The 15,054-nt window shown below is 47.9% G+C and overlaps 1 protein-coding gene across 2 annotated transcripts in view; it reads left to right on the forward strand.

Annotated features, from left to right (window-relative positions):
- Positions 1-15,054, forward strand: part of LOC139747439 (uncharacterized) — an 801,413-nt gene that overhangs the window by 671,659 nt on the left and 114,700 nt on the right. The window lies entirely within an intron of this gene.

The following is a 15,054-nucleotide window of genomic DNA, read 5'->3' on the forward strand; positions in this document are numbered from 1 at the left end:
ACATCTTGCGGCGTCTCCGACAATTCTCCTGAAGGTTCGGGTGTGCGGGATTATTGTGTTACCTCGGAGCCGAGTCTTTCCACCCACCCTCCCTGTGTGGAGGAAACTCCCTGTTGTGTGTTCCCTCGTGTGCTGCCCACGACCAGCCCGCATACCTCACTGGGAAACCTGACCCTCAAAGACACACACACACACACACACACACACACACACACGGGACCACACCTCCCCCACTACCTCACGAGTGTAGAACTCCCTCTCCCCCAATACAGTACACATAGGTAATTACAATTAGGTGATCACACACACACACACACACACACACACACACACACACACACAATTGAAGCCTTAGGGGGGAGGGAGGAGGATAGGATCTAGTCACAAGCTGGAGTCTTTTGGTAAGACGTGTGGCAACTCTGACCATTGTGGGGCCTTGCGCTATTGTTATGTCGTTCTGTTTTCTTAGATCTCGTTGCGTGTTCGTGACTCGAGGAGACGTTTCCTGAACGTTGAAGTCATCTCGATGGCTTGTCGCAAGAGTCGCTATTCTTATGTGAATGGATCGTCACCCATCCTCTCTAACCACCACCCGTCCCCGACACATCATCATCATCCCTATCCCATCTTAACTATTCTTCTTTATTCCTATGTGTGTCTGTAAATGGCTCATGGTTTGCCTAGGGTGGAACGTGTCCATGTTTTTCATGAAAGTCCATTTAAGGGATGGTTGGCCATTTAAGGGATGGTCGACCATTTAAGGCATGATCGGCCATTTAAGTGATGGTCGACCGTTTAAGGGATAGTCGACCATTTAAGGGATGGTCAGCCATTTAAGGGATAGTCGACCATTTAAGGGATGGTCGACCATTTAAGGGATGGTCGGTCATTTAAGGAATGGTTGACCATTTAAGGGATAGTCGACCATTTAAGGGATAGTCGACCATTTAAGGGATAGTCGACCATTTAAGGGATGGTCGGCCATTTAAGGGATGGTTGACCATTTAAGGGATAGTCGACCATTTAAGGGATAGTCGACCATTTAAGGGATGGTCGACCGTTCTTGTGGATTTCATGGGTGTAGTAGAACCAGCCTGATAGTGTTATCGTTCGCCTCCGGGCTAGACTGCGGGTTCCCTGCAATTATCTCCCCATTTTCTTTTTTTTTTTCTTCTTCTTATTCCTTGCTGTCGGAAAACGTTGTTAATTGAGATTACAGGGAGGGAGTTCTTTGACAGTATTACATTTTCTTTTATCTCTTCTTTTTGTTGGACTTTAAGGTAATGTGAATGAATCGGCAGAGTTCCAGCTTTGGATTTCTCGTTACGTCCTTTATTCCTCCTATAAGTTTTTTTTTTCCAGTTCTTTGGCATGTGTGTGGTTGCGTCTCTGTGTGTGTTTGTCTGTGTGTGTGTGAGGAATTGGAAAATCCTCAAAATGAGGACGAGTATCACCTTACCTTACGCAAGGTAAGGTAAGGTAATACCGCCGCATCTGACTCAATTTGCATATGAGCGTGCCTCCTTCAGGTCACAGTGTCTTGTCTTGGCTGTGTGAGAGGGGGGGAAACTATTCATTATTGTAACACTTCGGCCCTTGGGAAATTCTGGCAGTTTTTCCGCGTCTCTGTGGAAACGGGATATTGGAGCTTTCGGTATGTGTATATTTTTTTCCATATACTAATGTGTTATTCAAGTGATACCTAGTAAATTCATCAGGGGTCATCTACCCCACTCTGACGCATTAATGGCTTAGTACTTACATATATATTTATGTATGATATTAGAGTGGTAAAGCAGCTTTAATGTGGAATAATACAACGTCATGATGTCATTTCAGTGAGCTTCTTCGCTTGGAATTTCGTGCGTTGCGAAGACGACGTCTCTAGCCTTATGATGTGATCCGTCGCGTGTCGTATTAGGCTGGGTATGTGTCATGGGTCTTGACTGCTGGTGATACCTTGGCGATCGCGCCCATTAAGGCTGCTGGGATGGACGTTTGCAGAGATTTGCGAGAGAAGTAAACAGCGGACGTGCGGAATCTTAACATCTGACCCCCAGTCAATGTGCGTTGATGGTTTGTCCTCTTCATCATCCCGGTGTTGGTTCGCTGATGTGGGAGGCGAAGTTACTGAGTCTTCGGGCAAAGTCTGGAGTATCTTAGGGGTGTATTTCATCCTCCGTCCGCTGACGGAGAGTCCACCTGATGGCATAAGGGAAGTCTCCTGGTGGACGCGACGTCGACGTTGGAGACTTTTTAGTCAACTCGACAGATGGTGTTCAGACTTACACTGTTTACATTCTGTTTCTTATGATCCTCCGTGGCTGTGATGTGCCCACTGAAGGTTGAAAGAAATAAGGGGTATTTTACGAGCGTGTAGAGGGGAACTACAAGGAACTCCAGAGAAAAGGGAGAAAGAGGAGGAGGGGGATAGGAGATGAGAGAGATAATGATTTGTAAAAACGCGAGGAATAAGAAGGAATTATTAACATACTGGACGAGAAAAATCGTAGGATCAGAGCGATTACAGCTGCAACAGAGTAAGGTGGGTGTTACCGGACTCCGCCTGCTGGGGGTTACACCGCGAGTGAAGTTTCCTCTTGCTGAGGCTGTGTCATAGAGAGCTGTTGGAGGAGAGTCTCACGTCGAAGAACTTCTCGCTCACAGGAATCCATCCCTTCCCTCCTGCTACTACTCATTGTAGTGCAGCTTTGAAGCCTCAGGTTCCCCTTAGGGAAGTGAACCAGAGGTTAAGTAATGATGATAATGAATTTAAAGCGTAAGTAGATAAAGTGCTTCATGAGGATGTTTTTGAGTTAATCCTTGCACTCGCAAGGACCTAATCCCTAATTTGATATTCGCTAGTACGCTTGAGGCACTAGGCCCGAGTTCACATGCGAAGGACCTCATCTTTTTTTTCTTTTTTTTTTTCCTTGTGAGGAATTTCTCATCGTCTTGCTGCAGACAACTAGCGTCGTCCCTTTGTTAACACCAATTGGGTGTTTAGTGGTATGTAAGTGTTATGGAGGGAACACAGAAGGAATCTCGATTACGCATCTCATGAAGTCAAGGATCGTGACTTCGTGCTCAAGGATCGTACCTTCATGGCTGGAGGCTCGTGCCCTCATGGCTCAAGGATCGTACCTTCATGGGTCGAGGCTCGTACCATCGTGGTCCAGGGGTTGAGGTATATGACTGTGGTGGAGGCAAATGTGGGTCACGTACCACCCTCACACTGTGGTGGAGGCATGTGGGCCACGTACCACCCTCACACTGTGGTGGAGGCATGTGGGCCACGTACCACCCTCACACTGTGGTGGAGGCATGTGGGCCACGTACCACCCTCACACTGTGGTGGAGGTATGTGGGCCACGTACCACCCTCACACTGTGGTGGAGGTATGTGGGCCACGTACCACCCTCACCTTTGAGATCGTTTTTTCGCTCTTTGTTAAGAGTTTGGACTGATATCTCTTACCTCATTATCCTCATTTATTTTACTTTTTTTTCCTTAATTGGATTACCTTTGCTTTTCATGTCTTTTTTCCTCTGTGTTATTGAATTAAGTAACTAAGTAATTGGGTCGTTATGTCTTACGTGAAGTAACTACCTGGGGGATTTCTTTCTACTATTTTGCGTGATTAAAATCTATTGTGCGTATATTAATAGGAAGCGTTTCTCTAATAGTGAGGAATTTTGATGTGACATTGATAAAGAGTATGAGAGGGTTAGCAGAGATGCCTTGTTGAAGGTGATAGGAATATATAGTGTGGGGAGAAGAGCTACTAAATACATTATTTTTACCAGGAGAGTCAGGTGTGTGTGCGAGAAGGAAGGGAGGAGGGTGGGTGGTTCCCGGTGAAGGCAGTACTGCATTAAAGGTGTGTGATGTCATCAAGCCTGCTTAATCTGTTCATGGGTGGGTTGGTGAGGGAGGTTAATGAGATGATCTTGGATCTAGGGACGTTTCTACAGTATGCTGGGGATGGGGAGCTTAGGAGACAAACCAGTTGCTGTTTGCATATGACACGGCTTTGGCGGCAGATCCGAAACTCTGGAAGATAGTGTCTGAGTTCGGGCGTGTGTGCCTGAAAGGAGTAAGGTGAGAGATGATGTGAATGAGTAAGTGTAGCAGTATGGACGAGACAGAATGGTTTGGGTACAGCTTTGAAGAGGGAAGACTTGGAGGAAGTTGAATGCTTTAGGTACCTGGGAGTGGTGAAGCAGATGGATTGATGGGAGCTTAAGTGTGAGGAACAGGGTCTTGGGTACGACGAGGTGTGTGTGTGTGTGGAAGGACACCCTTAGACACGACAATGGGTCCTTCAGAACGCACGGAACATAACGGTACGACCAGTAAAAAGAACGACAATACGACCATTAAGTATAACAGTACAACCCTTGAGCACGACGGGACGACCATACGGATGTAATGGCCTGGTTTGATATGAATATTAGATGATTATGAAGATGGGAAATTTACGGACAACAAACCCTGTGTTGATATAAGCCAAGCTACTATTGAGAACTTAAGTGGTGCTCTTGTATGACCTTAGAAAATATGAGAGAGAGAGAGAGAGAGAGAGAGAGAGAGAGAGAGAGAGAGAGAGAGAGAGAGAGAGAGAGTGTGCTTGGGGACTGTGAAGTGTACCTGACAGGTAACAAGCGGGAGGCGAGGAATAATACATTCGTGGAAAACAACTCATACGAAGGTAATTAAATATTTGGTCGATGACTGGCATATGGGGGGGAGGGGGGTAAATTTATACGTTTTTCTCCTCTCCCCCCTCCCCCTCCCCCCTCCCCCCGCGTCAATAACCCATCCCTCCCTCTCCCAAGCAGAGGTGCCACACGTCTAGGAGGCTTGCCAGTTGTACGTGGGAGCATCATTAGGAAAGGTGCCTCTTCCTTCCCCCCCTCATCTTCTCGTTCGTAACTCGTGTCCTCCTCGCAAGGTTAGTTAGTAGTTAGTGGCGCAGACTGCGGGAGGCGGGTTGGTGGTTTGTGGCGCAGCCCCAGGGGACGTGTTGGTGGTTGGTTTGTGGCACAGTCCCAGACGACGTGTCGATGGTTAGTTTGTGTCACACACCAAGGGATGTGCTAGTGGTTGGTTTGTGGCGCCAATCGGGAGGACGTGTGTTGATGGTTGGTCTGTGGCGCAAACCACCAAGTTATCGGTTTGCGGCGCGCAACCGAGGTACCTGATGAAATAGTTTGCGACACTGACCTGGATACATCTTGAGGGCATCTATGACCAAAGCACTGATAAAAATATAGTCTCTCTTTATGAGACAGACATCATTGAGCGGAGTGCAGTGTGTGTGTGTGTATGTGTGTGCGTGTGTGTGTGTGTGTGTGTGTGTGTGTGTGTGTGTGTGTGTGTGTGTGTGTGTGTTGTTCATAAAAACACAAAATCTATGATAGTAAACATAAGTCTGCATATCTTCAGGTTCACCTGCAGATGGTCGATCTGGACTCATTCGAAATTCAAGAATGCAGCGTGTATCGCGAAGTTCTTGTATCTCAGAAATCATATAGAATGGGCGTGCCTTGGATGTCTGTAGCTTCGGATACTTATAGTTACTTAGCTATGCATTTCCAGGAACCCGTTTATGGAACTTATGAAGCTCCCAGGCTGCGTTCCACGCGAAAGTAGGTGTAAGGTGGCTATATACACCTTTCCGTCTGTTGACAAGGTGATATATATATATATATATATATATATATATATATATATATATATATATATATATATATATATATATATATATATATATATATTATATATATATTAGCCATTCTAAGACGCAAGGTAAACAAGTGTTGACATCCTCACAAAACTCCTCGTTTATATTTTGTTACGAACGTTATTATATTTATTTTTCTTCCCCTCCCACTTTAATCGCTCGTGCAGGTAGGTTAAGTCAGCAGGAAAACAGCGCGCGGTTCTTAACGGTATTTTTGGAGTGAATCAGGATGGTAGAAAAACACAGGACTGAGCTGTGAGGTGTTTTACCGTGTGTGGTACGATGGTATTTTCTCTCCCACTTCCTGAGCGGCTGAAGGGGGGAGCAGTGTGACTTGTTTTGATAAGGTCCGAGTAGGTGTTAGAGGGGGAGCTGCACCCACTGAGGGGCGGATTTCATGGGCAAAACTCCCCCCTCCAACTGTAGTGATCGTCAAGACGTCTGCAGGGACGGCTCCCTCGACCACCATAGAATTCGGTTTTCGGATGGGCCGACTTGATAGCGCTCCCATCCGAATTTCTTTTTTTTTTTCTTTTTCTTTCTCTCTCTCTCTCTCTTGACCTGGGCAAATGTAGCTAATTGACCCCGTGTTTGGATCGGTTACTGAAACTGCTATGTGGATTGGTGACACGCGACGCTAAGAACTGTGTATTGAAGTATCTTCCGTTGAAAAACCCAGCTTTCTTGTTGCGGGTCACATACCACTCTTGGCCTCCAGTGTCGTGACCTTATGGCGTGGATGTCAGGGTGCAGATGCGACGAGAGCATCAAGCTGAGTTATCTCTACTTCCACTGTTACCTCCACCACCGCCCAGCCATGAGCCCTATGCTGTCCTTCCCTCCCACACACACACACACACACACTCTGCCTTGCCTCTCCTCCTCCTCCTCCTCCCTCACCCCCAACGCCTCCAACCACCTGCATAGGAGTGCCTTGTCCTTGCCTCGCCTCGATCACCACTCTGTTCCTCCTCCTCCTCCTCCTCCTTCCCTCACTTCAGTTAACTGCCAGTGTAATAGCCAGAGTCTTGTCTTCATCACAACCACCAACGCCTTGGCCCTGTCATTGCCACACACTATCACCGCCCATCACTGCCACACGTTGTTACTGCCCCTATCACCAATCTCCCGCCAAGACACGCCAACAATATAACAATGCCTTGCCCCGGAGCCGCCCATCCTCTTCCCCCAACACAAGCAGTGTAACAGCGATGTGACCCGAGAACCAGTGTAGACGGGAGTGAGTCTTATGTACAGCGTTACTACCGCACTTTATAAGTGTGTGTGTGTGTGTGTGTGTGTGTGTGTGTGTGTGTGTGTGTGTGTGTGTGTGTGTGTGTGTGGGTGTTTGATATTTAGAACGTTAAACAGTAGAGACTCAAGTAAAGCAAACTTTTTTTTCTTTTGAAGAATAGAAACTGCTGCTTAAATCATTATCTCAACTGATCACATTTCTCTCTCTCTCTCTCTCTCTCTCTCTCTCTCTCTCTCTCTCTCTCTCTCTCTCTCTCTCTCTCTCTCTCTCTCTCTCTCTCGTGTGTGTGTGTGTGTGTGTGTGTGTGTGTACTCCATCGCCATCTCGGTTCTCCATACCCTGCACAGTTTTGATTCAGCGATCAAGCAACATTGATCTCTCCGTCCTGAAAACCATGCTGGCCTGTCATTCATTCAGTCTACGTCTTCGGACTCCACAAAAAATGTTGATAATTTTTGATGTTTGTGCTGAATGGTGTCGTTCTAGGCAGGTGGCGCTATCAGCAGTAGGCAGCTGGTGCCTTCTTGGTATGTAGATGGCTCTGGCCGGTAAATATGTGTGTTTACTGGGGTTAAAACGTGACCATCTTCAACCCTGTGACGAAAATTTAGGAGAAATGTGTGTTGTTTGAATATTGCCATCGATTCCCCATTATTATTATTATTATTATTATCATTATTATTATTATTATTATTATTATTATTATTATTATTACTATTATTATTATTATTATTATTATTATTATTATCATTATTATTATTATTATTATTATTATTATTATTATTATTATTATTATTATTATCATTATTGTTGTTGTTCTTGTTGTTTTTGATATTGATATAATTAATGAGACTTTAACATTAAAATTAATTCATGTGCTTTTGAGCGAGGAAGTAACATAATATTGCGGGCTCTCTCCAAAAAAAAAGGGAGAGGGGGGGCAAAAATAGCCCTGCCATGATGCAGTGGAAGTGTGACCATAATTGTCTATTGATTTTGTTTGTGTCGGAGGGATGCAAGAGAGAGAGAGAGAGAGAGAGAGAGAGAGAGAGAGAGAGAGAGAGAGAGATAGAGAGAGAGAGAGAGAGAGACCCGTAGTTCGCCTCTTTTATTCCAAGACTCTCTCTCTCTCTCTCTCTCTCTCTCTCTCTCTCTCTCTCTCTCTCTCTCTCTCTCTCTCTCTCTCTCCTCTTCTCATCTCTTCTCTTCCTCTCCCTTTCGCCAGTTAATCTCCAGTCTCCACGTAGTTCACACACACACACACACACACACACACACACACACACACACACACACACGCACACACGTCTTTTATTCATTGTTTATTTTTGTTTTGTTTTTGTTTCTGTCACACTTTCATTCCTTCTTGGCGCTTTGGCAGCTTATGCCACCCCCTTCCCCACTGGATCCAGAGATCCTGGATTCGCACCCCGCCTAAGAAGAAGTGCACGGAGAGGTTTTTTTTGTGTTTTGTTTTGCTTTCCTTCCTTCCTTCCTAACCCTGTCTGTCCTCTACTTACCCAGCAGTACCTTGATGGAGACTGGACGGCGTGAGTCAACTGGCAGCCGTAATGTGAGTGAGTTGCTCGAGATTTCCTATCCTGCTGGAGAGGGGTAGGGAAGGGTGAGGGTGGTCGGGGGGGTTTGTCCTGGACTGGACACGACGCCCCTCGCCCGCCCTCCATCTCCCTTCCAAGAGAGAATATCTCATAAAGTTTGGCGCTCCTACCCTGGTTTTACCAGAAGGCGTTGATTCATTTTAAATGGACGGATGTTTGAATGAATTATGCAAATTTGCCCCCCCCCTCCCCCCTCTCCCCACCCGCGTACATATGATATGTATGGCACGAGTGTTAATTTGAATAATGGAGTGTAGTATGATTAATAAAGTGTCCCAGGCGGTCTTCTCAACAGGAAGCAACGTCTTCGTGTCTTTAAGTTTACCTAGAGGCACAGCCACAGCCGATATTGGATCCAATATTGTCTTATAAATAAGGGGTAGAAGTGGGGGAGGGAGGGGAAGTTTCCCCATGATGTAAATATGGCCAGTGAACAGCTGTCGCTAGATGTAAGGGACACAATATATTTTTCCCCTTTAATCTGCATGTTAGAACCGCGATCGTGTGTTGGTGTGCCGGTGGTGGTGGAGGGATGATGTTGGTGCTAGTGGTGGGGGATGATGGTGATAGTGGTGGTGTTGATGGCGGTTGTGTTGGTGGTGATTTATTTAGATGTTAGTGGTAAGTGTCATGGTTATGGTGGTAGGGTGGTGTGTGTGTGTGTGTGTGTGTGTGTGTGTGTGTGTGTGTGTGTGTGTGTGTGTGTGTTGGGTAACGTCTGGGGATACATGTGTGGTAGTGGTTTGGTTCAGTGGTGGTGATAGTGGTGATTAAGGTACGTAAGGGATCGTGGTGATGGATGGTGATAGGAATGAATGGTAGTGTCGTGTACATGGTACGGGGCTTCAGCGATGGCAGTGGTTATCGTGATGGTAAGGGGGTGTTAGTTACTGTAGGTGGTTGGTGTTAGTGGTCGTTGTGATGGTAGTGGGTGATGATTTAGGATGACGTACTGTGATGGGGTTTGGGAAGTGGGGGGGGGGGGGGGGGGAGAAATACCTCCTCTCAAGTTGACGTTTGAGGTAAACTCACCCATTGGGGTAGTTACGACGCGGGTCATGGTGAGGGAGGTTGCCTGTACTCATATAATCAAAGTTACTGGTCGAAGATTTCGACCCGTTGTTGTTTTTTCCATTTGGCCGTCTGGTCGTATCTCCTGGATGATGACAGGGTGAGGAAGGAAAAAAGATATACTATGAATATGTTGTATGTTGTGGAAGTTCATAGAAGTAGGTGATGATCATGTCTCATCTGAGGCGGCTTGAAAATAGGGCAAATGGAAGAGGAGGTGGATCTGTTGCCTTAGATGCTACAGATACAAGTCGTAGGTGTCGTCTTGTAGATTACTGACCATTATAGTGGGACAAACCTTGTGGGAGCAAGACCTGTATTCCCTAACAACTTACACTTACATCTACACTTAAAAGATAGTCCTCAAACACTTATATGTTAGCAGAATACACTTTAAGGAGAGTGTTGAGGTATCAGTTAATGCACTGTAGATACCAGCCCCCAACAGCCTGGTTGGCCAGAGGAGCACTTGATCCCCGTCTGGTAAAAGCTTATATCATGGGCGTCGACTGTCTTTATGTCTGTGTCTGTCTGTGTGTCTGGCAGACTGGTCGAGCTGGCCTGGTTTCTGACCCGTAATTATGGACTGGTTGCGGCAGTGGCTGCTGAAATATACACTTACTTCTCTTTGATTGTTTCACTGTGCACACACACACACACACACACACACACACACACACACACACACACACACACACACACACACACACAGTTTATGGGATGCCGCGTGTGTTACCCATAACACTTAGTCTTATTGTCTGTATGATCGGGAAAATATATACGTAGCTGTTGTTGATTGTGTAACGATGTAACAGTTGTACTCCCAAGATTAGACACGGATGATAGAGCTTTGATCTGTAAGTAGTTGGTGATACTTAGAGCTTTGTCATGTAAGGGGCTGTTGGAACGTAGAGTTTTGCACTGATATATATATATATATATATATATATATATATGTGTGGAAATAAAAAGAGCGTGGTTGAGAGAGCAGAAGAGGGTGTTTTGAAATGGTTTGGGCACATGGAGAGAATGAGTGAGGAGAGATTGACCAAGAGGATATATGTGTCGGAGGTGGAGGGAACGAGGAGAGGAGGGAGACCAAATTGGAGGTGGAAAGATGGAGTGAAAAAGATTTTGTGTGATCGGGGCCTGAACATGCAGGAGGGTGAAAGGAGGGCAAGAAATAGAGTGAATTGGAGTCATGTGGTATACAGGGGTTGACGTGCTGTCAGTGGATTGAAGCAAGGCATGTGAAGCGTCTGGGGTAAACCATGGAAAGCTGTGTAGGTATGTATATTTGCGTGTGTGGACGTGTGTATGTACATGTGTATGGGGGGGGGGGGTTGGGCCATTTCTGTCGTCTGTTTCCTTGCGCTACCTCGCAAACGCGGGAGACAGCGACAAAGTATAAAAAAAAAAAAAAAAAAAAAAAAATATATATATATATATATATATATATATATATATATATATATATATATATATATATATATATATATATATATAGAAATCGTTTAGTTGTGTACTGTGTGCGTAACATTGTCTATTGTTGAAGTGGCCGAATTTTTTCGTCGTTCGTCTTTAAGATCATATATAAGACAACATTTTTTCCGTCCGCATATAGAATGTGTGAGAATAAAACTGTGTGCGTTAATTTTCGTTGTTTATAAGTCGTAGAAAATGTAAGTGGGTGGTCATCTTTTTCCAGAGCCGCTGACTGTATTGTTCGTATTTTGAGTCCCGCTAGTTGTGACAGACGGATGCGAGAGAGAGAGAGAGAGAGAGAGAGAGAGAGAGAGAGAGAGAGAGAGAGAGAGAGAGAGAGAGAGCTGGATGGTCGTGTGTAATGGTCCTGGCCACAGCCCAGCCTGTGGACCTGTACAGCGTCTGTTGCCTGTCAGTTTGGGGCAGACAGCGATACCCGTCTGCGCCTCTGTCTGTAGCCTGTGTCATGCGTGTGACCTTTTGTGTGACTGTCAAATTTCTCTCTCTCTCCCCTCATTATATCTGTGTGTGTGTGTGTGTGTGTGTGTGTGTGTGTGTGTGTGTGTGTCTGTATATATTGCAACCTGTCTCATTTTCGTTCCGTCTGTCATCCAGGTAATTTATGCATTGAAGAAACACTTCCCTCCTCTGTTCCAGGCTTCCACTTTAAATCTCAATGTGGTATTTGCTTCGTAGGATAATTTTACTTGTTCTGACGTCCTTTCCTTGAATCCCCGTTGTCAGTGTAGAGAGCCGTGTGCATCTGGGGTTGAGGGGCGTGTGCGTTTGGGGTGAGGAAGAGTCCGGGGTGAAAGAAGGTGTTATTGTAGAGGGTAGGCTTACTTCCAGGGTGTGGAAGGGTCATGGAGTGAGGGGCATGTGCATTTGGGGTGAGGCAGCGTCTGGGGAGAGGGAAGTGACTGAATGGAGAGGGGCGTGTTGGAACTTGGGTGAGGGGAGGGGGGAGTCACGCTGCGCAACGCTGTATAATAGTAGCACCTTGCATACATCATTCACGCGGGAGACATGAATGATTCACTGTCTTGCTGTCGGCTGTCGGAACCTTCAGTCAGGACGGTTGTTATTATACCTGCACGCCACGCCACCCGCTGGACCATGCTAACCGCGTCATGCCACGCCACGCCAGGCCACGCAACGAAACGCCAGGAACACCATGCCACACCACGGCAGACGGAATGGCCATCTCACGTCTGGTAGCGCAAACCATCCCTCTTTGTGCCATGCCTCGCCAGCGAGGTGATGCCGCGACTATCACCACGCCACGCTAGCAGAACCATGCCACGACTCCCACGCCTCGCTAGCAGAACCATGCCAGGACTCCCACGCCTCGCTAGCAGAACCATGCCACGACTACCACGCCACGCTAGCAGAACCATGCCACGACTCCCACGCCTCGCCAGCAGAGTCGTGGCGAGGCTGGCACACCACGGGCGGCAACAGCGCGTTTCGTGTGGCCCGCGTCACAGTGCGAGCCAAGCTGTGTCATTACAGTAGGCAGCTGTATTATCGTTCTCATATACCTTCACTTAGGTAATAGTAGAGGGCAGCTACCACGCACCAGTCCCTCCATCCCCACCATCACTCACACCTTACTACCTCATTCCAAGCAACACAGATAAGTCTTCACCACCCCACCCACGGCATTACAGCACCCGACCACCACCTCCTCCTCCTCCTCCTCCTCTACCACCCGACCACGTGGACATGAGGAGTCGGAGCACCAGCAACAGACATCCCATGATTACCTCACCCTCAGACAGTAACACTAGTGTCCCCCTTCTCTCATGGTACAGAGACACTCCTTTTACTTTTCCTCCTCTTCTCACCGTTCCAGTCATCACCTCGGGCCGCCTGGAAGCTCAGGTGCGTCACCCACGACCCAGCACAGATCTCCCTCATTTTACCTCACGCCTCTCCAAGCTCACGTAACCCCGCCCACCTATCTCTTCCCACCAGAAATGAACTTGCTTCCCCGCCACAACCCCTCTTCCATCATTCCCCCATCCTACTTTCTCCCCACACTCCCCCTAGCAACACAGGCATACCACCCACACTTCGCTTACTCTAGCGACACAAAGCCACAACCTCCCCCCATCATCTCACCTCACCAGCACTTCGTTGCCCCCCAAGTAACAGGAACGCCTTTGTGTGACGTTGTTATCAGTGCCACGCCCTGGGCCGCCACCACCACCACCAGCCAGACAGCCAAGCATTACACCCATCAACCCTCCTCCTCCTACCAGGCTTGATGTGATCATGTACTGCCTCTCATACAGGAGTCCGCAGGTGACGGGTATGCCCGCAGCCTCCCACTCCCACAGACATTTTTTTGCGACATGACACACCCACACATTCCCAGTCGGCGGGTTGACGGAGGGAGTACTACGAAGAGTGTACGGGAGAGTGTGGGTGGCAGTGTGACTTCATGGAGTGGGAGGCAGATGGGTAGAGGTGAAAGGGCGACCTAGGCTCGAGGGAGGAGGTGGGTGATGTCTACCCAGTACATGGAGGCCCCACACACACACACACACACACACACACACAGTTGGGGAGCGAGTGTTGACCGTGGATGATGAGTGGCCGGTGCTATGGTTGTGTCCACTCCTTGTGCCTCGACCCAGGTGTGTGTGTGGGAGTGTATGGGAGGGATCGATGGTGTTATTTCTGTGGTGGGGAGGGCGGCCGGGCGGGGTTAACCATGAGCCGGGTTGATGAATGGTGATAAGTGGTGGGCGTGACCGACCCTGGCTGGCCGGTCGTCTTGTCTCTCCCCCCTGACCACCTTTGTTGCAGTGACTGGTGACGGCGACGACTTCTTGACTCCGATGAACGACACGTGACGGCAGGTGGGGGTTTGAATGGCGTTGTTATTGTTGATGTTGTTGGGTCTGGGCTGAGGACGGGTGGTGGTAATGGGTGTGTGGAGGAGGGGATATAGGCTAGGAAGAGGTGTTGTAGGGACGATGTTAACAGGGCTGGGGTTGTGTGTTTAGTCTGAGGAGGTCGCGGTTCGATTCGGAGAAATTGAAGGGTTACACAACCTCCTTGTGTCAGTCTCTGTGTTGGCATGAGCGGTCCGACGACGTCCCTCTGTGTTCAGGCATTAGTCAGCTTCATAAGAGACAAACAACGTGTCCTCGAGGAGGAGGAGGAGGAGGAGGATGACGAGGGCGGTGAGGGCGTCAGTTGGGCAGACTACCAGTAATGGCACAGGTGAAAGGTGAGCCGACCGCCCTCACCTGTCAGGTCAGGATGATTTATTAAGGCCCCGCTCACCACTGCTTGCGCCTGCCGTCCTCCGCCTTCGCCGACCGGTGGATGTACAAGGCCACCGCTTTTTCGGACCGGTGCTCGAACCGACCGCTTTAAAAGCCGACGGATCTGACCGCTGGAACCGCCAAGAGCGTCTTGCAAGCGGCCGGAACCTGCTCCTTCAGCCCCTTCCATCACGATAGTTCACAACACCTTCCCTCACCATAGTTCACAACACCATCTAGCTACCGGCCGGAATCTGCTCCCTCAGCCCCTTCCATCACGATAGTTCACAACTCCTTCCCTCACCATAGTTCACAACACCATCTAGCTACACCATCATGACTTTGCACACCATAGCTTGCACCGCCATAGCTTGCATCCCGGGGCAGCACGCTACATTGCACAGAGTCTAGAAGGATGACATGTAGCTGGTAATGTGGCTGAGGACAAGCGATGAAAGAGGGCAAAGGGGAACGGTGGTTGATAACAGTGAGATAACTGAGTGTTTCGTGTACGAAAAGTGAGGGAGTGATATCGCCCGGGTGTGATGCCGGGGGCGAACTGTCTAAAGCGAAAGTCAGGGTCAGGGTTAATGGTTGGAT

This window comes from Panulirus ornatus, chromosome 68 (genome assembly GCF_036320965.1).
Source record: "Panulirus ornatus isolate Po-2019 chromosome 68, ASM3632096v1, whole genome shotgun sequence".
NCBI lineage: Eukaryota > Metazoa > Arthropoda > Malacostraca > Decapoda > Palinuridae > Panulirus > Panulirus ornatus.